Below are 26,926 nucleotides of genomic sequence, written 5' to 3'. Positions count from 1 at the left end.
CGTGATGTGTGTTATGGGACCAAAGAGTTGCTCTAATCTCACCAGTATTTTACAGGCTTGTACAAATGTTGTGCAACAAACTTTAAACAAGCTTCAACGTGCTTTTTCTTCAGAAATGGAGTCTTGCATGGTGAGCCTGCATACAGGCCATGGCCATTGAGTGCATTGCTTATTGTTTTCTTAGAAACAATTGTACCTGCTAATTTCCAAGTATTTCTGAAGCGCTCCACAAGTGGTCCTTGACTCTTGGACAACTCTTCTGATAATTCTTTTCACTTCTCTGTCAGAAATCTTGCGAGGAACACCTTGGTAATGACACAACGTTTTAGGCATCAGTTTGGACGGAACCAGCTGATATTCATTTGCACTGACAAGGGGCAGGATGGCTTTCTGATCAGTGATAGATTTCAGCTGGTGTCTTGGCTTTCCATGGCTTTTTCCACCTCCCTTTCTGTGCGTTCAATACTTTTTCTTTGTTTTTTTTTTGTTTTTCTTACATTATTACACATAATTCTTGAATTTATTTCTTTTGGTTTCTTTCTATGTATGGATTACTTGGGTTGTTACCAACACCTGGTGAAAGTTTCATGTCAATAGCACCTTTAGAAACATATTTACTATAAAAAATTGTCACGTGTTCAACACTTATTTAACCCGCTGTACATACACACACTACCAGCCAAAAGTTTGGACACACATTCTCATTGAATTAGAAAGTCTGTCCAAATGTCTATTTTATTGTGTTCAAAGTCCTATACAAGCACTTAAATAAAAAAAAAAAAAGTATTTTCTGACTGTTGTTTGCTATGTTGGGCATCAAAAAAGTTATGGCTTAAAAGGTTAACCGTGCGTTCATTGATTCACAACAGTTTGTCACTTGCAAAGTAAACCTGATTCAGAATCGAACCCACTATTATTATAATATCAGTACTTCGAATCCATTCACAGATCTCAGTAAAAAGTCAATTTCCCCTGCTTGAGCTGTTATTTCCTGCACGACAGACCGTGGTAACTCCAGTTGCTGCTTGTGTTACAGCATCAAATACTTTGTTGAAGGTGTGTATTTTATAAAGTACTTAATGCCTGTAAATTTACTTTAAAGTAAGCTTCCACGTCAAGCAGCAAACATTAAGTAAATTCACACCTTGCAAGAATTAGTTTGATGCAAATCCTGGCCCCAAAACCGTTCTGCACATGCCACATGAGGCTATACTGAACACATATCGCACTAAGATATATTTTTACGATGACAACAAATCATTGCAGAGTACCGCATGAAAGCATTGTAGGAGTCCTGAGTGCGTGCAGAACGGTTTCTCCACTTTAGAGTTTGCCAGGCTACGCTGATGGTCCAGAGTGAGGAGCTGTCAGGAGAGGGCTGCAGGGCCCCATTGTTCCCACACAATATATCGCACATTATATTCCCAGCTGAGGACAAAAGAAGCTGTGCTTCAGCGCTTTTGGCACACAGCACACTTTAATGTGGGGACAAGGGGGGAACGAATGGGAGCGCTTCTATTGTCAGCACATTTCTGGAACTTGTTCACAAAAAGGGAGACAGGGTTATTTTTGCAAGTGTTATCTAATATAGTTTTTGTCTTTTTACGTGTACAAATCCATATTTGTCACAATATTTATTTATTTGTGTATTGAAGACGAAGAAGAATTAAGAAGAACTGGGCAAACTGAATTGTCCTTTGTGGTCTCTGCCACTTGTTGCTCTCTATCTGAATATGTCCTGTAGGGGGCGGTATCGCAACATGTTTATAGTATCAAAGCAGCACGACTCATACGTAATTGCATCGCCTGAAAGAAGAATTTGTAAATAAAAATAAAACTGTCTGTCTTTATTCTAGGCATTTAAAAATAGTATAAATAGTGTTTCTCTAAGAGACATGTTCACCAAGAAACAAAACAATAAAACAAAACAGGTACACAGATAATAATAAAAAAAGAATAATAATCCTGCTGGGCGGAGTTTGCGTGTTCTCCCTGTGTCTGCGTGGGTTTTCTCCGGGGACTCCGGTTTCTTCCCACCTCCAAAGACATGCTCGTTAGGCTAATTGGTGACCGTAAATTGACCCTAGGTGTGAGTGTGAGTACAAATGGATGTTCGTCTCTCTGCGTTAGCCTTGGATAGACTGGCGACCTGTCCAGGGTGTTCGCCGTCCTTCGCCCGATGACAGCTGGGATAGGCTCCAGCAACCTCCGCGATAAACTGTAGTAGAAGATGAGACGAGATGATAAATGAAAAAAAAAAAAAAAAAAAATCCAATTAGTTTTGCATATTTTTACAAGTGTGGAACAGATATAGAGAGTAGATAAGATTTAATAGTTTGAGATATGCTCCTCTATAACGTGCAAGTGCAATTGTTGTCGTGAATTAAAGTTTTATGTGGATATTTATATTTGTCTATAACCATCATTTCTCAAGAAATTGCACTTCCCAAGTGTCATTGTTGTGATTTCTCATGTCGTCTGTGGCATATTTACGACGGGGGCGTTAGTTTACGACTGGCAGCTCAACCAACCAATCAAAAACCAGAACGGACCGACTGACCACGCCTTGATAAAAATCTGACCAATTAGTGAACAGATCGGGCGGTCTCTATGGTGAAAGCCCTGTGCGGCGCTGATCTCAGACCAGCGTTACTTTCTGACATGTCCACGATACTAACGTCGTGTGATTTCTTTTAAACAGCTCCCAGGTCAGCACCTTGACAAGACCTCTTTATCCCTTCTCGGAGAGTGGCACGGCCGAGGCGTAACGTTTTTGAAAGCTTGTGCTCAAGTCAACGTAGAGAGCCGTATACGGGATGTGTTAAATAAAAAAAAAGAACGCGGTTGCTAAAGGAACTGAAACGCTGTTCTCGGAAGAAAGTGGAGAGCAAAATAAGCGCAAAGTTTTTGTCGAAGGAGTCGCTGGAGTAGCTTTTCTTTCTCTGTGACCCGAAACAGACCATTCAACTCCCTCCGACCTCCGATGCAAAGTGAGTACCAACACGTTACTCTGTTTACCTAAATACTAAGCGAAATTATCAAAACAGTGGACATAAAATGGAAGTCACTCAAACAAAACAAAAGTCGTGGGTATCGTAGTTTTTAGGGGGCGATAAGAATAAAGCGAACTTGTGTTGCTAACCTGTAGCTAGGTGGATAATAAAAAAAATAAACCTCTGGAAGGTTAGCCGTCAGTGCTAAAACGGGTTTTTTTGTTTATTTATTTTTATTCATTCATTATGGTGTTTATTTTGACTTAATGGGCATTACAAAAAATTGTGCTCTGTTAGTAAAAAAAAATCTTAGCTTTTAGTGGAATTTATGTCAATAATATTTCACCTGACGTCTCGTCTTTCGGATTGTACCGTGGGAAAGTGAACGCACCTTTTTAGTGCAAGGCTAAAGCTGTTATAGTAACAAGAAAATCTCTTAGCCTAGTATAGGGGAAGAAAGACCGGCATATACATTTAAACATAATGACAACATTTCCTTGACACAAGCCGCAACTTCCACAAAACACACACACATACACTCACGCCCTAAAGGCAGGTCCCTACTCTCCAGGAAGTACCCCGAGCCAGTGTAGTGTGTGGTCAGAGGGAAGAGACAGACTTGAAGCCTTGTGTCCTGCAAGATTATCTATAAGACAAAAGTCTACCTATGATTTATTAAAATTTCTAAGAAATATACTTGTGACGCAGAATAATTGTATGAGAGATTTGTCTCCCATTTTGCTCAACATAATTATTTAACAAGAGGTGCATCAGAAAGGAGGTTCATATCAGCGAAAGTGAGAACAGGTGAAATGTGTGCATGTTGGACGCCAGGGAGAATATATAATGGGGATCCTCATAATAAAAGGAAAGTAAAGGTTAGAAAGTGTGGTGACATGGAGCTTGTCACTGGCTGACAGCGCCAAGCCTCTGACTGGGAGACTCAGCACTCGGCTGGCGTCCATCACACCCAAAACCTGGCCATTTGTTTTTATTGTTTGAATAAGCATATCATAATATTAAACAGAAAAACACACAATAATGGCTTACCAGCATTGTCCTGCCGTGTTATGCAACTAGACATAGTTTCTTTAAGCTGCAGTGTCATGTGTCATGTTGACGTGGTGAAAAAATCAGAGCGATCCAAATCGTCTATGGCAATTTCCTGAAAATGGAAAGGGTGTTATTTTACACTCTGCTGCGAGATGAAAAGGTTAATCCAATTCTTTTCATTGGTTTCTGTTTTAAAAGCTAAAAATGATCAACCGCAGTAGCACTCATCTCCAATCCAAAATGTAGATAGCTCGATAAATTATAAATGCTGCAACTCACTACTTGCTTGCCAGATAACAATGTTTGCAACATGTCCCATAATTCATTGATGACTTCATTGGCCTTCCTTATTCCTCATGGTGCTGTAGCTCCATGTAAAAAGAGCTTTTTTTCTCCCCTTGTATCTGAATGTCACTGAAGGGACTGTCCGGATAGCTGACATTTCTCTGTGTAAACTCTTAAACCTCAGTGGTTTATCTGCAGTTTTGGCCGGCTCCTCTCCTCTCTCTGGGAATAACCCAGTTCTTCTTTTAAATCTTGCCTAGAAAAAAGGTGGGAGGCCGTTAGTCTGCATTCCAAATGGGCAGGGAGGGTCTCTTGGGAGAATTTGGTTATGAGTATTTTAGTCTAGTTCATTACTCGTTTGTGAGGTCAATGAGAATGTGATGGTTTCATTATGACGATAGTGATGAATGGGTTTGCAGAGTCTTCGCGGATGACCGAAGAGGTTCGCCACCTGGAAGTTGTCTCGGGTGGGGTTGCGTGTGTTTGTGGCGAGAGAACAGACGCTCCTCTCTTCACTTTTGTTCACACGCAGTCCTGGAGCGGAGGCAGCCGAGGTCAGGGTGGGGTCGGATGCGATGGCTCAGACGAGGCCCAGCGTAGGCGGGTGTGCCCTGTGTTGGTTGTCTGGACAGGTGTCTCTGAGCTGTGGCTCCACATAGCTCACATTCCCAGGGTTTTGTTCCTGGCATGGCCAGCCGCCGAGCAGGGGGAGGGAGGTGTGGGAACCAAGAATGCTATGGGGGCAAGGTTCAACTCCCAGAATTCATCAGAGCAACCTGCTGATAGAGACAAACGCTTCCTGTCATTACAACAGCCTGGCTTGTGCTGATGAGAAACCTGTCAGCGGCCCACTCCGCCGCTCATGGCCAGAGACAAAGCCGAGAGTTGGCCTCCATAACTGCTTGTCAGCAGGAAGGCTATTTTCTTGGGGCTTAAGGGAGGGTAGGATACAGTGGTTAAAGACTCTTAATCCAAGCATTAGCTTGGATCCCTATCAGCTCACACAGAATCATGGGAAGCCGCCTTGTCCGAAGAGAACGAACATTTTGTTTCTAAAAAACATCTCCAAGAATCTCTTCTAAATTAATGAATCCTGTGTGAGGTCCAAGAACAATCTGCTGGCAATGACTTCTCTCATTTTGACTGTCTCAAAATTAATAATACATGTAGCTGTTGCAGGTATGCAGCTCAAGTGAAGCCTAAACCATCCAGAGAACATGGATCTCTCAATAGATACTCAGATTTAGCAGCACTGGCTTGTGGTGAGTTCACTCCCTCCCCATCAAGTGTTGGCTCAGCTCAGGTCCCTGAGTGCCGCCTCCTGACATATTGAGGCGAGCCTACTTTACAACCAGCTAAACTTGGCATCATATGAAATATGAATACAAGCATGTCGTTGCAGTAGCTTGATCTGTCAGGGATATTCTTTCCATTGCATATGTAGCTTTATCTGAGGTCAAATGTCATGTCTTCTAGAATTGCACTTGTTCAGTGTTGCAGCTACAAAGTTATCTTGTATGATTATGAAGTCAGACTGCCTTGTCTTTTCAACAAGTCATTGTTATACTAGTGTCAACTGAGCATGTGCACTGGAGACCAGTTTATCCGACCATCCACAGGCCCTTTGACACGTCAGCTTTTCCTTCCATTCATCCAGCTGTTGTTTCATTCATCCTTTTACGCCTACACTTTCATTCCATTCACCGGTTTATTTACCCATCCACCCCGCTGTCCATCCATAATAATCTCTGTCTTTCTCCGTTGTATCACTAATCTCCCAGCCCGCAATGGACCCCTCCTGCTGCCCCGTTGTTCCCAGACGGGAGAGATTAAAGTGATGTACTTGGCGGCGTCACAGCTGACGAGCATCACCAGTGATGCTGTGTTGCTTTGCCCCTGCCTGCCCTGCAGAGGTGTAGAGTTTCTCGCAGCAGCACCTAAGCCCTCTGCACTGCCGCGGTGGAATTGGCCCACCCAGCAGATGCCAGCCATCAGATACTGTTGTTTGGCCGTGCCACTGAAATGCTGCGCGGGCATGCTACACTCCTGACTCACCGTGGACAGTGTTTTCGTGGGGAAAGCAGAGAGAGTGAATGAATGGCAGCGGCAAAAATACAAGTGCTTGTTGTCGTGTGAGAAAGCAAGTGGAGTCGTGAACCCTTAAGGAGAAGGTTAAGCTATAACATGAGAGTTTGGTGTTTTGTAACGAGACACTGTTTCATTTCTGTTTTAAGGCAAGTTTGACACGTGGTCTTATTCAGCTACATCTGTTTCCTAACTCCTCCATTTACATTTAAAGCCTTTGAGTTTACAGGACCTTGCATTACCTTTTAGCATGCATGTACCAAATGCACCGTTATCTTTCAAGTACTGGTTGTTTTTAAAGCTTTATTTTAAAGGAATCATTTAGGACGGAACAGTTGTGCAAGCACATGGAAATATGCTGCTTGTTTGGAAGAGATTGTAACCAATTTGTCAGCGACGATGAAGGCTATTGCCTTACATAGAGTGGTGGTGGGTTCACTTGAGTGACGTCAAGCTTATTTGTCAAATGGTGTTTTATTTATGAGGGTTTTCCATGCGTGGCCCCTGCCTAGCTTTACTACGCCTGTTCCCCTTATGGCAGCCCTGTGAATAATTCAACATGCCAGGAGCAAACAGAACCGAAATAGCCCGAAATAGTGTGTATACATGTTTGTGGTTCTGTCCGGTGAATCACAGCAGAGGATTTGTATAGATGCGGTTTGTGGTTAAAGTTTGCCACGTTACATGCACGGAAAACTGACTTAAGGACTAGATTAATGTCAAACCAAATGCAGCGGGTCTGGCATCTCGGCATCCTCTGACTCCTCTGGTTTTAGCTCTAGTTTTACACCTTTGGCTCGAGGGGATCCATGTGAACCTGTCAGTGATGTATCCGGTGCTGTATTAATGGCCCATGAGGCTGCAGTATTCATGTAGCTTGTATTGATATTTAGAGAGCTTGAGTAGCTTGGGTATCAAACACCGGCCCTGCGACCCATGTTTACTTTCTCAGCCGTAATCTGTAAAGACGACGGCGGCAGTAACTTGAGCGTGAGGGTAATGAGAACGACTCTTAACACACACATAACAATCTGATAACGTCCCCATCTGCCTCCTGCTTGTTGCTGAGGGAGCCTCAAATGCAATTTCCCATAGCTTCTGTTAAGAGGTCTTAATTTTATCCTAGTACTCCTTTTGGCTTCTTAGCTAAGAGATGAGCAGGGATGTCCTGATCTAGTTTCATTTGCCCCCCTGATCAGATATCGGTCAATCCAATCTTAAATAAACTAAAGTTCCTCCTCCAACGCTACCTAACCCTCTCTGGAAGATTTTCTCCTTGGCTCTGCTTCAAGGAAACGTTTCTCTCCTTTTAAACAGTGTTCAGTGTTTGTTGGTGGAGAATCAAGTGGTAGTATTAAATGACTAGTATTAATCTCCTACTACCTCCTCGCGGAACATCCACATTGCATCATTTACAAATTTCTGTGTGACTAACTTCATTTTCCTGAGTAAAGTTCTTCTGCACTGCAGACATGTTTAGTCATGTGAATATGATCCCTCCCCCTCTTCTTTATTTTTCAACAGCTTCGACGATAGCCAACTGCCACTAAAACAAAAGAGGAATCAGTCCCTGATACTGATAAGGACATCCCTCCCTAGTGATAGTGATATTGAACGTGACAAGGAGAGGCGGCACAGATGTTTTATTATTGCTTGCTTTCTGGATCTTTTTAGTCTGTAGTGCCATTTATACACATTTAATCAATGCACGGATGACTTCGATTAACCCATTTTGTGGTGCCGCTCAGAATATCTGTTCCACCCTTGACCTTGCTGCACTGTAAGCATTGATTGGATGACTGGCAGCAGACTGAGTCACTTTGGTGTTCTGGGCCTTTGTGACGGTGGGTGGCATCGTGGCCTTGACCCCTTCAAAAGGCTGCTGATTAGGCCAAGAGGGTTTTCTCTCGCTGCCTGTTTTCTGTCAGCTGGGATGCACTCTTTCCAGACAGCAGTGTTGGTTTTCATGGCTGAGCCCCCTCCCCTTTGTGTGTGGGGCGTCTCAAGTAGTGTCAGCTGTAGCTCTGCACACTTGTTGCTGTGTGCCCTTACCACCTCCTTCTGGCTGCAAGTCTCCCGGGGCTGCGTTTTCATTTGTCCGTTGACTTCTCAGCCTCTTTATCCGTCTCCGCTCTGCACTTCACAGCATGTAAATGTTTGTTGATTGCCAAAAAGGGGGTCTGTGTGTATGAATACGCGCTTTTGTCTCTGAATTTGAAAGCATGTTCTCAAGCCTCTTTGTGTATATTTGTGTGTGCATGTCTTGGACAGGCATTCATTCATCTTTAGACCACTAAGCCCACTTTGTGCCTACTCCCTCTGTGCTCTTTGGGTGCAATTAGACCAATTGGACTGTGAATACCCCTTAACAACAGCCTATTAGGACCATTAACTATGCAATCCTCGCTCTTTGATGGCTTGGCCTGCATGATTAAAACTATTCAGTCTGGATGATGGCAGACAAGGGGAGAGGATTGTGGGCAGTTTTAACCCATGGGGCAGTGGGGAATGTTCTGTCTAAGTCATGTAAGTTTTGACATTTTTGTTTGACAGGAGTTTTTCTTGTTGCTAAACAATAACCTTACACATAGGCAGTAAATTTAACAGTATTAGTATTCTCAGTCCAGAAGCATAAAAAGAAAATAAGCAAAACAATAATATATCTTTAAAAACACATGTACTAAAATGTAAAATAATCAATTTTAAATGGAGAAGCTGTGCAGTTTGTTTGAACCATGGGATCTGCAGAGTTCACAGTATGAAATAAAATAAGATGTACAATGAAAAATTGATATTTATGTCAAACCTTTAAAGACTTTGCTTTGGAGATTTGCTGTTAGTGACGTGCACCTCGTTCGCCTCTGACAAGTTGAAGATCTTCAGCTGCTGCAGGAAGTACATCCTCTGTAGTTCCTCTGTAATCACAGTGTGGTAATTTCCCATCTGTATGCAGGCTCATCACCACCAGGGCTGAGCCCAAATGTGGTCGGTGGCGTATGCAAACGTTAGTGGCCTGACAGACTGGTGAGTGGAGGTGCAGCTGTTGGTGTACAGGGAGGTGAGAGGGATCCCTAATTAGCACAGCACATCTTGTGAAAACACCAGAAAACACAACATTTTTATATGTTGTGCAAAAGATACACAATAGTAACATAACATCAATAAATCTGACATTAAGAACAATGCTACACTACACTATAAATAGTTGGTTGTGATGACTTTAGTGGTCTGGTATGAACTTAAGCTTTCTCTAACACCATATGATATGTTGCATGTTTTTCTTCTTTTTTGTATCTGCTGTGTATTTCTAGGTCTGACACACGTTCTGTTACAGTATTTAAAGTTTCTCGATTGCCTCCATATTTGTCTGATGAACTCACAAAGGTTCTGCAGCCAGCTAATATTTTTCTCCCTCCGGCACACCGTGCAGCTTGCCAGTTGCTGGTTTATCTGTTTCACCACATTTAGACTGGAGTTCCATCACACTGCACAGATGAAACAAAACTCAACATGAGTGGCTGCCATAATTTGAACCTAACATTACCACTGTGGTTAACTGGTATTTTCCCTTTTATTTAAGAGCCATTCTAAAATTTTACCCACTGTAATCATTCTCTGCTGCCTATCGTATGGTGTCCTTGTATCAAAGCACAGACTTCGCTGTTAACTTAGCTCTTAGCTTACCACTAATTGCTAAGTAACTTTATGGTAGTGTACTTTCATTGGAGGCTTTTGGCTCTGGTGAAATTAAAGCGTGATATTTATAGTTTGCTTTGGATTGTTGGGTCCTTGATAACAGAAGGCATGTGGTGTTTATACAGCAGGGTGTATGTGTGTGTGTGTGTAGGAATAGTTTACTCTGCAAAGATGGTAAATGCACCATCATGCTGCTGGCTGTCCTGTTTTGAATAGAGTTTGAATAGATGTGCAGGGCGGAGCTGGGTCACAGAGTGGTGCATGGTATAATATACTATATAGAAATGTAGCTTATCTTCTTATATTACTCAATAACTTGAAACTTTCCGACTTATTATTGGAGTGAAATTGAATGGGTTGGATTCGACGCAATTCATAAAAACCACCAAGTTTCTTAGTTCTTCTGCAAACTCCAGCCTCTGACAATTTGCCATTATAACGGCTCTCTTTCTGCCCGCCCAGTTTCCTCTCTTATTTCCGGGGTCGTCGGCACCAGACACAGACAAAGCAGCTCTTTCTTTGTCCATTTTGAAGTTGTCCCTTCAGCGGCTGGATGCTAATCTGACTGACCATCAGTGGCTTCTGTCAGAGCAAGGGAAGAAAGACAGATAGGGAGAGAAAAGGCCTGAGATAGATGGCAAAAGGAGGGGTGGGGGTGGCATGCAGGGTGATGACTGGACCATTTGGCATCCGGTGAACAGAAGAGTATTGTGTGCCAGTGTGCTGCAGCGGAACAGACTGCTTTTTTATTTTTATTTTTTATACAGGGTAAAGTGGTGTTACAGCTCCAAAATACTACGTGGGAGATCTGCAGGGGAAACATTTACCAACCATCCACCTAGCAATGGACTCCAAATGAGAAAGGAATATTAACCGATTTTGAACAGTTAGTCCAGGCTACCTTTGACTGTTCTTTTTGCCTGCAGTCCTGTTTATTGTTTGTGGTGCTTGGAATAAAGGAAGCTACATGTTCCTATGTCCTATCCTACGTGTCGTTATGAGACCTTGGCACAGGTCACAATCTCAACTTTCTTAAAATAGCAACAGAATCCACAGGGTCATCTCAGGTAAAGTGAAATACAGGCAGCATTTTTCTTTCCGAAAGATAATTTTCCTAGTCACTAGCAAATACCCGGTTATAGTTTAATCTCTGGAATTAGTGTTTGATTGTGAATGCCTCCTTGCAGGGTGATTCTACCTATTATTGTCATTGTTATTATTTTATACCACTTATTTAAACAGTCCCAGGCAGGGTGCCAGTATTACCTCGAGCAGAGTCATGTGTACACTGCATAAACATAAATGGAAGATCACCCAGCTCCACCTTCAATTGAGGAAGTCAAAGTCCACAAGTCAAGTCTCTGAGAAGAAGGCCACCTTCCAATGACGTCACACTTGAGTTATTGGCGCTCCAGTTACAGAAGTCGGAAAACAAGATGGCCACGTCCACAAAAGCAGTTGCATTGTCCGAATAAAACTTGGTGTGTTCAATATGTACATTTTTTGAGTGAAAGAGAAATTAAAGTTGGGCAGCCATCTTAGTAACTCAACTTGGGACGTAGTGAAGGATTCTCCAACTATCCGAGTAGGAAATCCGACTTCAGGAGACGTTTGAGGTGAAAATTTTGACTGGGAACTCGGAAGTTCTGACTTCCAAGTATAATTGGAACGCATCAAAAGTGTAAACATGTTAGTTTTAGGAGTCTTTTCAGGATGGTCACAGTAACAGGACAGTACATCTGTTGACAAGGTGGAGGTTAAGTAGCGGGTCAAAGCCAAGAGGTCAGCAATCAGCTCTTGTAGTGTTAGGAATGAAAGCATACACTCTTGGTCCCAAATTGTGAAATGTGTGAGGGTTGAGGCCATCCTCTCTGACTGGGCTCAGCTAATTTGATTTGTTCCTGGATGGAGTGTGATGGCTGCGTTCACAGTAGCCCAAAGAAATGAGAGAGAAAATGCTCCTGGTTTTGGAACAGAAAGGTTTGAAACCATCCTTGATATAATCCAATAATAAAAAACACCTGTGGACTGTTGCCTAACTGCTTGGGCTATCACCAGGCAGGTTGATTGGTGTTAATCTGGACTGGAATCTACTCACAGTGATGAGAGGTGTTTGTGACGGTTTACAAATGGTTATACTCTACAACCAGATCTGTCTAAATACCTGTCCACTTACTGGACTATGCTCCACTTTAATAAACCCAGTTGAGGCCGGTGTTTGATCAGCTTTTCACCATGTGACCTTTAATAGTATTTCAGGTGTAATGCTGCCTTTAGACTTTACTGATACAGCTTTTTATTATTGAGCTTGGGCAGGAGTATGAATTGGTAGAAATTCATTCTCTATCCTACTGATCAATCTGAGTCTTCATCGATTGGATCCTGATCCTTTCTGTTTGGACGACAGAATGTTTTCTACACTTGAGTATACGGGGGGTTTTACACATAGTATTCTGTGGTACGTTTTTTTGCGTATGCTCTCATTGTTAAAAATAACAATAAAACAAATAGATAAGCTTTGAATGTATCATTTCAATAGCTCAGACAGTTTGAAACTGGTTCCTCAATTTCCTGCAGGTGTGTGGAATTTTCATAAGCTCCTGATAGCTGTGGGTTGAAAAGATAACTGCACCGAGTAAAGAGATACAGCTGTTGACGTGGGAGAGATGTAAAACTAACATATCTGGCACTGGAAGGTGTGCGTGCATTATTGCTGGCGTGCAGCGCTGGCATCGGCATGTATCACCTGGTCCTGGTCTTGAAATTACATTACATAGAAGTGGTGACAGTATATGGCTGTTGTGTCATGGGTGGCCTTCAAATTTAGAATAAAAGCCATTTCCCATCCTTTCTAGACAAATTCTGCAAGTGTGCCCAACAATATTAATCCGAGTGTGAAGGAGAATCCAAAACAACACACAACAACATTTTGAAAATCCTCTCTTTACACTCTTATGAGGTGGTTTTTTCAGATGCTATGAAAGTGTATCGCCAAAGTGCAATGGAAACACTTTTTTTGCATTTCCCCCCTCGTGGAGACGATGTGACCAGTTCATTTGAAGTCCATCTTCCTCAAAGTGTTGCATGACGAGAATTTAAGAGAATTATGGGACATGGTGAGATGAGGCTTTACAAGAGTTGCAGCTTATTTGCGAAAAACACGTATAAAGCTCAGTTGTACTACATCAAAATTTTGTGAACATTTTGTGAAAAGCTGTAATGGAAACGCAGCTAAAGAAGACAACAACAAGCCTGATAGCCCAGGTCTGAAAGCTTTTTGGATTAACAATAATATGACAAAAGACAAGGGCTGCACAAAAGCAAGGTCTGCCAGTGAGAGGGAAAATATTGTGGAAATGCGACATCTCTCTGGAAACAACGTCAACATTAGTTTTAGTTTTAAGTATAACTCTTTTGAAAGTTTATTATTTCTAATTAAATTCAAAACCAGGACCTCGTGAATCAGAATGAATTTAGGAGTGTTTAGACAGGAGTTTCATACAGCAATGCTGACATATTAGAACTGGCAAAACATTCATGTGTTTAACATAATTTGCATTCTCCAGCAGTAACATTCGCAACTCATGCACAGGTACATGCAATTAAACCTCTTTAAGTTGTGGCATGATGGAAAAGGATGGCATGTGCAAGAATAGAAGTAGTTCCTGAAACTGACTTTCCTTTTGGAATCTGATTTAGAAAATTGGACTCCTCAGAGAGTCTAAGAAGCTCTTCTGATTCGCAGGCTCTCTTGACATTGTCACCTCCAAGCTTTAGCAGAGTTGCTGACATTTAAGTGAGCATGAGTGTGCAGCACGGTCGGCAAACACTAAGCAGTGTCTAAGCAACGGTGACAGAAATGTTCGCATCTCTGTGTGCACTGTGCACACCTGGGTATATTTGCTTGTTTGCTTAAGGTCGTTGATGAGTTTCCTTGCTCTTGTCAGTCACGTGTGTCAGTAGTGTATGCAGGAATTTCTCCTTTGAGAACGTGTAAAATGCGTGAAGTGCAAGATACGACATGCAGGTCCAAGTTTGTTTCCACGATGAAACATTTGACTTTCACTTTTGATTCACACGCAAGGTGTAGCCTAGTAAGGCTCGGAAAACGATTTGGTAGATATGGTATGTGTGGGTTGGATGGCTGCGTGTGTGTATGGGTGAAATGAATGTGTTGTTGTGCAATGAGGCATTGGAGCAGCTCAGCATCGCCACGATTCACAGGAATCAGGATTATCGGCCAGTGTGAAACCTGTATTTCTCAAGGCTTGGTTTGGTTGCAGCGTTCATCACTCTGTCATAATACCTCATCTCTGCATGACTTCACTCACAGTAAACATGGCAGCTAGGTACTCCTGATAAGTCATTAAGAGTTATCTTGGGGGTTTCAGCCAAAAGATGAGGTTATTTCCAAGAACACACCATCTAGAAACATTTAGGATCTGTCAGCGACGGACAGCTACTCCCTGTTTGCGTCGGAGTTCTGGGAATTGTGGATTGGAAATTTGAGCCTGAAGTGGCCTGAAAGCGTGGTATCAAAAAGGAGTCTCCTGTTATCAGTTCCTGTCTGAAAATGTTCTCGGGGTTGGTGTATCGGGTGGTTTACTGCTGATTTGTGCAATCATTCTTTTTCATGTTCAGCCTAAGTGTGGTTTCAATGACGTAAGGTTCTGCATTAGTTGAGATAAACAGTGATTCAGCAGGGGCTTTTAGTTTTACCTGTGAACAGAATGAACTTTGATATTCTCTATTTAAACTGAGAGTGGTTGTTTACTTCTAACTTAACTTGTTCAAGTACCTGCAAGGCAGAAACCACCCTCCCACATCAACCATTTCTTGTTTCATTTTTCTGCAAAGACTTTCCCTCCTGCTGCTTTTATCTTTTTGGATCTTTTTTTTTTTTTTTTAAAGAAACCTCTCAGATCGGCTCAGATTTCCACGACAAAGCAGCAGGGAGACGAGAGAACGACTGTGGTAGAAACCGATACCGTTTTTTTTACTCGAGCGGAGGAGGAAGCGCTGGCCGTACGTCATTGTGTGAGTGTGGAATGTGGAGGAGAGTGGAGACGAGAGCATTTCGGAGCGAGTGATGAAGACGAGGACACTTAATAGAGAGGTGCGTGTTACATAGTCCTCCCTCGTCTGTGTGATTATCAGGGTTTGCTGACAGGTGCTTCTTGACTGCTTAGAGAGGCTGATGCAGGTCATAAGGTCTCTGAAAGACACTCTGAATGTTTGTGTCAAGTAGAATTACACACACTGGTGACACATTCAAAGTCCCTTCATAACCTCTTTTCAGCATATCGTTCTGTGTCTGAGTCACTTAAAGACTTGCTGTGTTTTAAATGAGGTGGACTTTGGGCACCGTTCTGCAAACCTCAATTGAGGCATTGTTCTTCATCCCCCCACCCCACTTCATGCTTGCCCTCCTAGCAACCAGAGCATATGCAAAATGATTCGGGCTACCAGGAAATGGGGTGACACACACCCTTGTTTTCAGCTGTCCGTGCAGAGTAGGAGTGGAGGAATGTGTTAATTGGGAGGCCTTTTCACTAGCTTCCGGTGGATCATCTCCATCCACTTTCCCGCTATCTTTCCTAAGGTGAAGTAAACTCCCACACTTTCCCAGAACTAGAAAGTGGGACCTTAGCTTAATCTCTTAAAATACTCCTTCACAATCCTCACCGTGTGTTTAGCTCCTAATTGCATGTAAGGACTCGCCCGGTGTTGGTTTTGTTCTCATTCATAGGAGTCTTAGATTACCAGCCGCAGGTAGTTCAATGCAAACGCTGGTATATGAGAAAATACTGTGTTTATAATGGATATCATGTCTTGCTTTGCAGAACTTTAAAAGGTTGAAACTTAGCACTTCTATCTTCTATCACTTCTAATCTTTTAAAAGAAGGTTTGTAACCTTGTAAATGCTGATCTGAAACAGCTCTGAAATAGTTCTGAAACCTTTAAACTTCTAAGACTTTGACTGATGTACATTTTCACTTGTACGGCTGATTTTACACTTTAAAGTTTTGTTCACACAACTGAAGCCTTTTGAGTGACTTGACAATGTTCTCTAGGAACTCTATCTTGAAACTCAGAACCTACATCAAACAAGGTTGTCTCTTTCCATGATTTTCCTCCTATATACATAATTACGGTATACGTACAAAAGTTCATTTTATTATACTATTCAAAAGTTTCTAGCATGTATTCAGATCACAGTTTACAATATTGCAAAGCTGGTAAACAAACAAAATATGTTGGAGCAACATAGTGAGCCTTACATGACGCAAACCTGGAAAACCTCTAAACACTAACTTTCAACATTTTAAAGCTTTGTTTTCTCCAGTTTTTAAGCATGATATGATATTCATTGCATGTATTTCCTCATATACTGAGTTTGCAACATTATACAGTAGTTACAGCTGTGGGTAGCCATGTCTAATGTGCATCTGCTGACATCAGTCAGTCACCGTACTTCGTCACAACAAGCCCTACATATTTGTGCCCATTAAATGCTGCTGCACACAAGCCTTTGTTTTTACTGTACAAGACGTAATTGTCTCTATTGTGAAATGCATTTCATCCAGTATGCGAAACCTGCGCAGACACACCTGTGTTAATGTGATGCAACATCAGCTCGTGCTTCGTGCCCCATCTTGAGTTGGTATATGAAGACGAATGAATGAAATGGCAGCTTCTGTTTCACACTTCGACTTGGCTCCGAAACTCCCGTCATTCTAAACACTGACCAGAGTCGTCTATGCTTTTAACTGGATATAGGTTACCCAGGACTCCAGGGCACATTTGGACGTTATACAGAAGCTGTGCATGATTTTGTGAGCAGAGTGTATGAATGTGATCACAGGGAAGATGGTGTCTGCTGTAGATCAGAGTAAAAGCGATTTAATATGATCAAAGGCCTCACATCCAATACACACACAGACGCACAAGCACACACACAGTCGTTGAGGCTAAAGGTCGACCTGTGCATGTGTAGATAATTTAAGGGGTGCTGATTGCTGACACTCCATTATAGCTGCTGTCACTATGCCAGAGCATGGCTAGGATGATACTACAATTCAAGAAGCGTGCCTGTCTGTGAATGGACACCACCTTGCAGAGGAAAATGCTGCATTTGCAGTCTTCAAGGTTAACCTGTCTGCCTGTTGAGGTACTAAAGCTGAATTGTAAAGATTGATTCTATAGATCCGTCCCATCTGCTCACAGCGCTTATGTGTCCGTGTCTGATATGTGGAGGATACTTGACACTATGATGCACTGAAAGGATCATTTACATAGTGTTTAACATGTTATTAAAATATCTGAGAGCACGTCACAAACCTCAACAAAGGCATGTCATTTAGATTACTGGTACAGATACTAATCAGCCATGGCCGATGGCTGATGTGTGCTACACATATTTTTCTGATTTGCAGACGATACTGCTTTTTCTCCCTCCATTTATAAGAAAAAAATGACACAATGATAAAAAAATGATCCGAGTCTCATCTCATCTTCTACAACTGCTTATCCTCACTAGAGTTGCAGAGGTTGCTGGAGCCAATCCCAGCTGTCATCAGGTCTGAGGTGGGGTGCATCCTGGACAGGCCGCCAGTCCATTGCTCATCTCTCTCAATTTAATCAAAAACATGAACATTTATTGAACTCAAAGAATATTTAACGTTCTTATTCATACAAAATAAACAGTTAAAAGATGTAGAGCACAGCATATTCCAGCTTGCTGGCCAATATATAGGTCGATCTCTAATAAAAAAAACATGCTGTTAGTGAAATGTCTTCATTGTGAGACAAAAACAAAGGCTTATTTAAGTTTTACAGTTTTTTATTCTGCACATTTAAATTGATGCCTGTCAGTGATGCTCTGTGTGTCAAGCTGTCTCTCCCTTTGCATTGTCAGTATAAATTTGTAATCATGCTGTTAGTCACACATGCACATTCTCTTGACAGACTTGACTCCTCGTGTGCCACCCTCAGACCCGTGTAGAATTACATGCAGGGAGGTAACGGCCAGTGAACAATAATAGTAGCGCTGCTGCCGATAAATGCAGGCTGACCTGATAGTTTCCACGCCGACAGTCGCCACATTAAAAACTCATGTAAATGTTTGAAGCGTGAGCTTCACTGGACAAATGCTGAGCTGGGTGACACTTTAAAGTAATTAGCAATTCAATTTGCTGACTGTATATTGATTCATGATTATCTGCCTTTTGGTTTTGCTTCCAGCGCATGGCTCTAAATGTTGCATACACACGTGTCATTAAGGCTCAGTGTGGGGCTCAGCTGTTGGGTGCTGCAGAACGCTGCACTTCCTGGTCAGGGTCAGGTCTGACTCATCTTCAGGGCTTCCTTCATTACTCCCGAGGGGATCATATGTCCACGAGGGGGAGAGTGGACCAGGGAGGAGTAGGGGGCAGTGCGGTGAAGGAGTGGGACGGAGAAGGGATGTGTTTTTTGACTTTGAAAATGGCTCATCTTTCCTTATAGCTTTGGCCTGTAAGGTTGACACAACTGGTTTGATCGTCCCCTTGTAGTTCTTGTATTCTTACAATTGCCAGGAAACAAAGCTCTTGACATTTTGATGCAGAATTAACGGAGAACAATGTTCAGACTGTTTGGCTCTGAATACAATGAGGGAAAGAATATTGTATGGGTGGGGCATCTAGTTGGGCTTGTATCTTTTACTCAGTTTACAATATTGAGGAATATTATCTCTTATTTGTGCTCACTCATCACATTATAATAGCCCAAATAATTGGTGCTGTTTGGATATAAAGATTACATATGAAAACTGAGCTGGAATTTAACTTCTGGGAGAGACACTACTGGTGTAACCATATAAGAGACATCTGAAGATGGCAGAAAGTGGCGAAACATCTCAATGAATGGTCCCATCGCCTTTGTTTCAGCTTTGTTCTTTAGAGATACGGTGACGTGATTGACTGAGGTATATGCTTCTATGTGTGATTTCAAAAAAACAGAAACGTGTTTTAAGCATGATGTCACTGTGAAATCATGTATCAGTCAGTTTGAGGATAATTTACTGATAATCATACTAAGCTAAAGCATAACACAATATGCAACTGCAGCATATTAACAAGTAGATACAGGTGCTTCTCTTTTCTTCTAGTGGGCGTTGTTTTCAGCAGGGACCAACCAATACCATTCATTTCATATGCAGTGTTAGCTGATCTGAGCCCAGAGCTGATCTTAAACAAACAAAATGTCCTCCCCTGTAGATTTCTGAAGACTTTTCTTACTTAGTTATTCTCCTAGAGCACGTGTCCATTGTGCAACTGCATTTAGTCCAGTAAATCTTAAAAGTTAATGTGTGGAGACTGTAGCTGGTATCTTTGCTCCAGAAAACCTGGTATTACTGTAATGGGTGGGGTCTAACTCTGTAATATTCCTTTTCTGGAATATTTTTCTCCTTGACGCTGTCAACTTTTCTCTTCTTTTAAATGTATCGTTCAGTGTTTGTTGTTGTTTTGTTGCAGCCTTTGCCTAAGTTTACTGGACTTATTATTTTTTTAATCAAGTTGGTAGCGTTGGGTGATGATCTCCTACTAACATCCACATTGCATAAACCATAAATTTCCATTTCAGATATATTCCACTTCTGATTGCGTGGATACTTACAAGTTGTGCAGCTACAATTTAAGTTAAAATACAAAAAGATTTCTTGTGCTCCCGAGAACAAATCCAGTGACTGGTGACGAGGTTTGAAATGCACGCGTGACTCATAGTGTTCTTGTCTAACGAGCCCCTTGTTGTCAGCCTACCTCAAGTTTACAGATGAAAAGACGACATATTTATCTTGGCTTTTTGAACAACTTCACATTAAAATAGCAACAGAAAATAAATGTTTATTATTAGTCGAGTTTATATCTCATCCAAACAGTGTATCTATGTCCACCCTGAGAAACGTTTCCCACCAAGTGGCAGGAGTACTTCAGCAGTGGCAAATGAATCCTCCTTTCAAGCTCCCCCTCTCGTGACTGCTTCTCCAGAGGCCCTGACTGTTGTCCAGACTGTGTGGGAGGACGAAAGAGGGTGTGATTGAGGATGAGGCAGCATTGAGGATGCTCACTGGTTGGGAATTTTTGCTGCCAAAGCGAAGAACAGTGTGCGGGTGGCAGAGTCGTCACTCAGCTGATTTACACCTGTGTTTGTGTCCCGGCCAGGATAGGGTTAGGGAGGGAGGCAGAGCGCTGCCCGACATGGAGGGCTGCGTGCTGAAAGAAGTGGTGCCAGTGGGTGGCATGGTGGCCCCTACATAGACAAAAGTCTGAGTGATTTGAGGGCTTTGAATACTGAATCATGAATGTGGTATAAAAATGTCTCCTATTGTGCAGCTCAAACACATTTCAACCCGTTTTGAGGAGACTCTGAATTGTTGTTTGTGAGTGAATGCGGTTGCATAATTACATCCTATCCTCTTCGGCCTTTTTCTTTTTTCCCATGAATTGCTTTGTTTACTTGCAGGAACAATGCTCTGATTACTAGGGATGTCTTCATCCATTTTTATTTATTTTTTTTGCATTCCAATCTGATATCGATCTTTTGATATTCAGAACTGGTCAATCTGGCTTTTGATCCGATCTTAAATAAACAATGTGTCCTCTCCTGGAGGTTCATAAAGGCTTTTCTTACTTACTCTCCTAGATCGTGTGTGCACTGTGTGACTGGATTCAGTCCAGAAATATATTTCTGTCAAACTTAATATGGAGATTTTTATCTATCTATAAATGAGATCAGCAAATGAGAATTTCATTGTACAGGGAATCATGTTTATACACTGTGCACACTGTGAGAGTAAACTCTCTTGAGAAGCCTGTGTTCTCTACTCCAGAAACTTTCTGGTCCTCCAACACTGCCATAAACTCCCTCTAATCCCTCTCTGAAAGATTTTTCTACTTGACGTTGCCTCCAGGAAATTATTCATTTAGATGTTCAGTGTTTGTAGTTGCTGTTGCGGTGTAGCCTTTGCCTGAATAGTGCTGAATAAAGTTGGTAGCATCGAATGATGATCTCCACACAACAGACATGTTTAGTCACATGATTTTGGTTCCTCTTCTTCTACTTCGATTTCTTTCAGCTTTGACACTAACCAACGGCCGCTAAAAAAAAAAAAGTACGAAAGATCAGACTTGACTGAAGCTCAATACCCATCTGATCATTTTAGAAATGACTGGATGGGGACATTCCTATCAATTACACAGCATGATTCAGAGACGTCCCTGTGTGAATAAAATCGTATCGCTGCAGTGCATCTCTGTATCTCTCTGGAGTCCAGTTTGTGGCCAAAATAATGCCACACCACCAGATGCTGTGTGCCATCTAGTAATTGTTTGTTTTCATAAGCATCATAAGCAGCTTAACGCAGGGATTATCAGTCACTACACTAACGTTTTTATGTGTCACAGTTTAAGGAGGACTTGAGCTTTACTTTCTTATCCATGACGTCTTGGTCGCTGTTCCTTCAACTACACTTGTGTGGCTGTGATGCCTGGGTGTGTAGCTCTTTTGGATAGTGTCAGTGTAGAAAATGGTTAAAAACTCTGAGAGATCTCCATCATGGTGATAACTCATTCACAGCATGGAAGAGCAGAGCATGTGTCTTCATATTCCTAATAAAATGAGAAATGTTTGCTTCAATTTTGTCTTCACGAGAAGGGTTTGCAGCACTAAAACATTGGATAATCAAACCTGATTCCATCAAGTGGAGTCACTGAAACAGCCAAATGGAAACTGATCCCATTACACATTATACGAGACTTGAGCAGGTCAGGATATTTCTGCCTCATGGGACGGCAGAACTGTTAAGTTAAAACATGGGTTCCCAAAAAGCTCTCTCTCTGGGGATTAATGAAATAAAATCCCTATTTTTAGAGTGACCTTCTCATGGCTGTGTTGCATTTTTGTAATCTAATAGAAGTTGCAGATTAACTCCTACGTGCTTTCAGAGTTACTAACTGACATATAACATATTTATTACATTTCTCTGACTCTCTTGACTATTACTTGTACTTGTGCTACACATTTCTAAATTTTATGCTTTAGGCAAATTCCTTGAGATTTTTCCTGCTGCAAATACAACCGTGTCTGTACACCTGGCAAAGACTGTGGACTGAAGGTTCTCTGCTAAGGTGCTCATGCTACCTCTGCAGACAGGACGTGTTAGTCAGTCACGTCAGTCCAGGTTGAAATATCTCTACTGTTGGATGGTTTGGCATGGAGTTTTAGATCAGTCACTCTGTAAGAAGCATATCTGAAATCCAAACATGACTTTAAAGCTGCAAACTCCTGATTAGAGTTTCTTCATATTTTGTTTTAACTGAAATCATGTGTCATTAGACATGAAAATGTATAAATATATTCATGTGTCCAGTCGAGAAGTTTAGCACAAACGATTATTTGTAGAGTCAGTGATGAGTGAATTCTGAGCACTGACATGATCACGCTGCACTAGAGTGCGATTATGAGGACAGCATATGGATGGAAGGATGGCAGTGGATGATTGCTTCACTTCTTTTTTTTATTTATTTTTTTATGAAGCCATCCTTTTTCTATCTTTCATTCTTTACATCTTTCTGTCTTTTTGTCTTCCTTTCTATGATAGCACATTCAAATCAATACATCACTTCCTCCTGTTCTTTTCCCGTCTTTCTTTCTTTATCCCATCTCTTATTCTTTCTTTCCTCTTTCTCTCTATGGCTCCATCAATTATGCATCTGTTAATGGGTTCACTTCCACTCCCCACACAGCTCCTCATGTAAACCCACAGCGTGTAGGTACTCCAGGCGTGTAGACGCGTACTAAAACCGTGCAGACCTGACTCGACCGCGTTACGTCACCTCTTTCTTATCTGTGTTACCTCATCAGTCCGTCTGTCCCAGCAAATTGTCTCTGTCTGGTCTGTTTCTCTAGTAGCAGTGGTGCTTTCCAGGTAGCGTAATTCTCTCCAGTCATATCTGGTGAGGATGTAGGTTACCCAGCAACAGTGGCATTTAGAAGGACTTCCAGATTAGTGAAGCTTATGGTTACCTGCTGTTCTCTCTTTGTCTCTGTGCCTCTCATTGTAGGTGCATTCCTATTTTCCTCTTCTGACAATCCATCATCATCTAATTAATGTCTTTGCAAGCTATGCTGCATACATATATATATGTATATATTTGCATGTATAGTAACTGCTATGGCCTCTCCCACACTATAAATAAATACAATTTCATTCAAGGACTTTGGGTCCTGCAGGGCTTAAGTAAAGCTCTCACATCAGTGATATTTTTCATTAAACAAAGTGTCCTCTGTTCTCACCATCACGGTTACCAGCATTATTAGTCCATCTCTTGTCCTTCTGTCCAGTTCAAACAATAATTAACTCTTCCGTTTTATATCTAGGAATCAATTTAATTGGTTTTAAAAAAATTCCTTGTGCAACCTTAGACGGAGTGGAGGTGTGCGAGAGACGGTGGAATGTGTTGGTGGCGACTGATAGTGACTGCGTAGCCTCCTCTCCCTGTTAATGGGTCAGAGAGAGACAAAGACACTGCTGTGTCTGCATGGGAACCAGAGGGGAGAGATGGGAGGAGGAGGACAAAGAGGTGGAAGAGGTGTTAAGAAGAGCAAAGTAGTTAGTAGTCACTCAGTGAGTTTACATGCACATGAAAAAAAAAAAAGAATTATTGCCTTAATCTGACTTTAACCGGACAACAAATGCATGTAAACACATTACTCTGAGTTCTCTTTATCTGACTAAGAGAGATGCTGCAAATGGAAATCGATTTTCCCTGCCATGTATACACCTTAATTGTACATTAACACAACCGCTGTGCTGGCGTGTGACCCCAGAACGAAAACATCCAAGAAAGCCGGTCACAGAAGAAGAAGGTAAACAGAGCCAGTAGAAGAACCGTCTGAGGGATAGCGCACATCTGTCCTCCATAATTAGCACGCACATGACGTACGAGATTATAAAAGCTGTACTATTATCCATCTTGTTTCTGTTTGAAATGCCGATGTTCCAGTTGTTTATTAAATGACTATTAAATGATAATAGGTCAACCTGAAGGGGGCCGTACTAACCAGCTGAAAAGACACATATCGCCAACTAGTGTTCCCGTCAGTTATTCGATTTTCTCCGTTGCATGTAAACTGGGACAAGGACTGCAAGTCAAATTTCGAACATAGCTCGATTAAGCTGTGCATGTAAATGCACTCAGTGTGTGTGTGTGTGTGTGTGTGTGTTAAAATAACTTTCCCTTCATCTCCTTATATTTGTTTTATTCACACAGGACCAGGAGCTGGCAGCTGGATGACAGTGTGGTTTTTCTTGTTGTTTAAGTTTGGCAGTTGCCAAAATAAATGGAGAGCTAGTGGCGTGTCACAGCTTCATTTATCCAGCACAATACAGAAGCTAACAGGTCACAGTTGAACTATTCTTGTGAGTTACCACAATAATATTATGGCCTGATCGGTGAATATATTGTGTTGTATAATGTTGTGTAGGTCTCCCTTGTGCCTCCAAAACAGTTGTGACAGAATGATGTTAGTGGGAGACTTTGGGTCCTATGGGTTGAGGGGAGGTTCCTCTGTGGATCATCTCACAGATATTTGATCAGTTTGGGATCCAGTGAATTTGGAAGCCAGGTCACTTTTTGCTGTTTTTTTTTTTTTAGTTGTTCCTCAATTTTTTTTTTGTGTGTGTGTCTGTGTCAGGCTGCCATCGAGGAGGGTCATTGCTATGGTCTGGTCTAGGTGGGTGCTACATGTCTAGTATCATCCACATTATACCAGGTCCAAAAGTTAGATGGTCAATGTTATTCACTTCTTCCGTCAGTGGTCATATCGTGGCTGATCAGTGTATTGTTAACAATTGCTAATGTGTTTTGTGCTGTGACATGTCAAAATGTCCTCCTGGAAAAAAAACCAAACAGATTATTTAATGTTTGCTGAACCTCTGAAAATGTTTTGTCCTACCGATGATAATGGTTGTTGAAAAATAAATAAATAAAAACAGGAAGTCATGGCTAGATTGGAAACATAAGGATGTAAAAAACAAAGTCACATCAGAACAAAAACACACTATTTATAACTTAACGACAACAAAACAAGAAGATGTGCAAAGAGAAAGAGAAGAGCTTGAATGTTTTTGCTTCTTTTAATGTACTTGAAAGATCATGATTGTTAAATTATGCCAATTAAAACATTATGACAACAGTCAAGGTGTTGACATCATAGAACAGTATGGCAGACTACTGTTATTGTATTTTTTAAATAGCTATTGTTTTCTGAGCTTGTGGGTAGCCTGCACTATATAAGACAAAACAGGCTGTTCTGTGGCTCCTCCTTGGCTTTAGTAGTAATGGGGCCTTGGCAAGCAGCACCCATCTTTAGTGGCACCCTGAGGCACACCGAGGTCATGATGAGGACAAAGACACAAACAAAAGAAACAATGCAGACCTGCACTGTCTCTACAATTTCCAAAAATCATTTTTTCTTCCTAGTGGTATTTAGTGGGCGGGCTGCTCCCTCTAGTGGTTATTTGCTGTCATTACAGTTTTAAAAATACTGTACTGGAAGCACAAGCAAGCAACTCCATATATAATTTGAGTGATGTTTATACATCTGATAAAATACTTAAACAGTTACTGGTTCACTTTAATAATCTTTCATGTAGTTTTTGGAATTGTTTTGCCACAGAGATGCGCCAAATAGAAAGTAGGGAGGTTTTTAAAAATGTTGTGGTCAAACATGTGTGGTCAGAAACAGTTTCTAACTGCAGTATGCTAAGAGAAATATTGTCAATTTTGTAGGAAAGCGAGTTCAAGATGGCGTCGCATTTGTGGACACACTTCCTTTGTGTTTAGTTTATAGTTGAGCTGAAGCGTGCAGGGAAAAGAGGGCGGAGCGGCCGGGGCCTTTTGGGCAGAAACTAAAACTCGAGTTTCAGGTCTGTTCAGGTGAGCTCAGACACCTGGTGGGTGGGTGCTTCCCTGTATGGGAGGATTTAGTTTGTGCGCCCGCTGTGAAGCCGTTTTAGGAATAAAGTGATCCTGGTAAGTCCCTGCAGAGCGCTTATGGCTTTTTTCTTTTAAAATTTCCTACTTGTTAATGATCTGCTGTGCTACATGTTGGTCATTTATTACATCAGCTCTTATCTGTTCACTTTAGTTTGAGCTTTAACAGACTGAGTTCCTTATTGTCCGTGTGCTGCTCTCTCTGAGGTCACAAGACTGTTGTGTATTACTTCCTTTGAATACTTTTACTTTTATGTCATTTTCTTTATATCTAGTTACACTGATCCAGCATAACATTATGACCACCTATTTATGTTGTGTAGGTCTTTCCCACAGATACTTGATCAGTTTAAGATCTAGTGAATCTAGAGGCCAGTTCAACACCTTGTACTGTACTTATGTTTTTTTTTTGTTGTTTTTTTTAGGTGTTGCTAAACTGTCTTTTTGTGTGTGTGTGTGTGTGTGTGTGCGTATGTCAGGCTGCATCCTGCTGGGGATGACTGCTGCCATTAAGGAGTGTCATTGCTATGGGGTGGGAGTGTCATGTAGTGTCTGCTACATGTCTAAGTAACATCCACTCGAATGAATGACAGGTCCAAAAGTTTCCCAGCAGAACATTGAATTGTCACAAGATGGTCAATGTTTTTAACTGCTCCTGTCAGTAGTATTACCTTTTATGTAATGATTTGTACAGTGCATCCATGCAGTTTGAGATTACTTTAACTGGGTTTACACCACATGTCTCTTCTAGACATTCATTGTAGTCTTCAAGGAGTC

The 26,926-nt window shown here is 41.6% G+C and overlaps 1 protein-coding gene across 1 annotated transcript in view; it reads left to right on the top strand.

The window, feature by feature from the left end:
* The first annotated feature begins 2,602 nt into the window (after positions 1–2,602).
* The window catches only part of odad2 (outer dynein arm docking complex subunit 2), a 185,183-nt gene continuing 160,859 nt past the window's right edge, over positions 2,603–26,926 (top strand). Inside the window, exon 1 of the mRNA XM_047568767.1 lies at positions 2,603–2,990. The gene's annotated coding sequence lies outside the window, so the exon portion shown is untranslated. The remainder of the gene's footprint in view (positions 2,991–26,926) is intronic.

This window comes from Mugil cephalus, chromosome 18, assembly GCF_022458985.1.
Source record: "Mugil cephalus isolate CIBA_MC_2020 chromosome 18, CIBA_Mcephalus_1.1, whole genome shotgun sequence".
Taxonomy (NCBI): Eukaryota; Metazoa; Chordata; class Actinopteri; order Mugiliformes; family Mugilidae; genus Mugil; species Mugil cephalus.
Note: the sequence above shows the minus strand (reverse complement) of the source record. Positions and strands in the feature narration are given on the sequence as shown.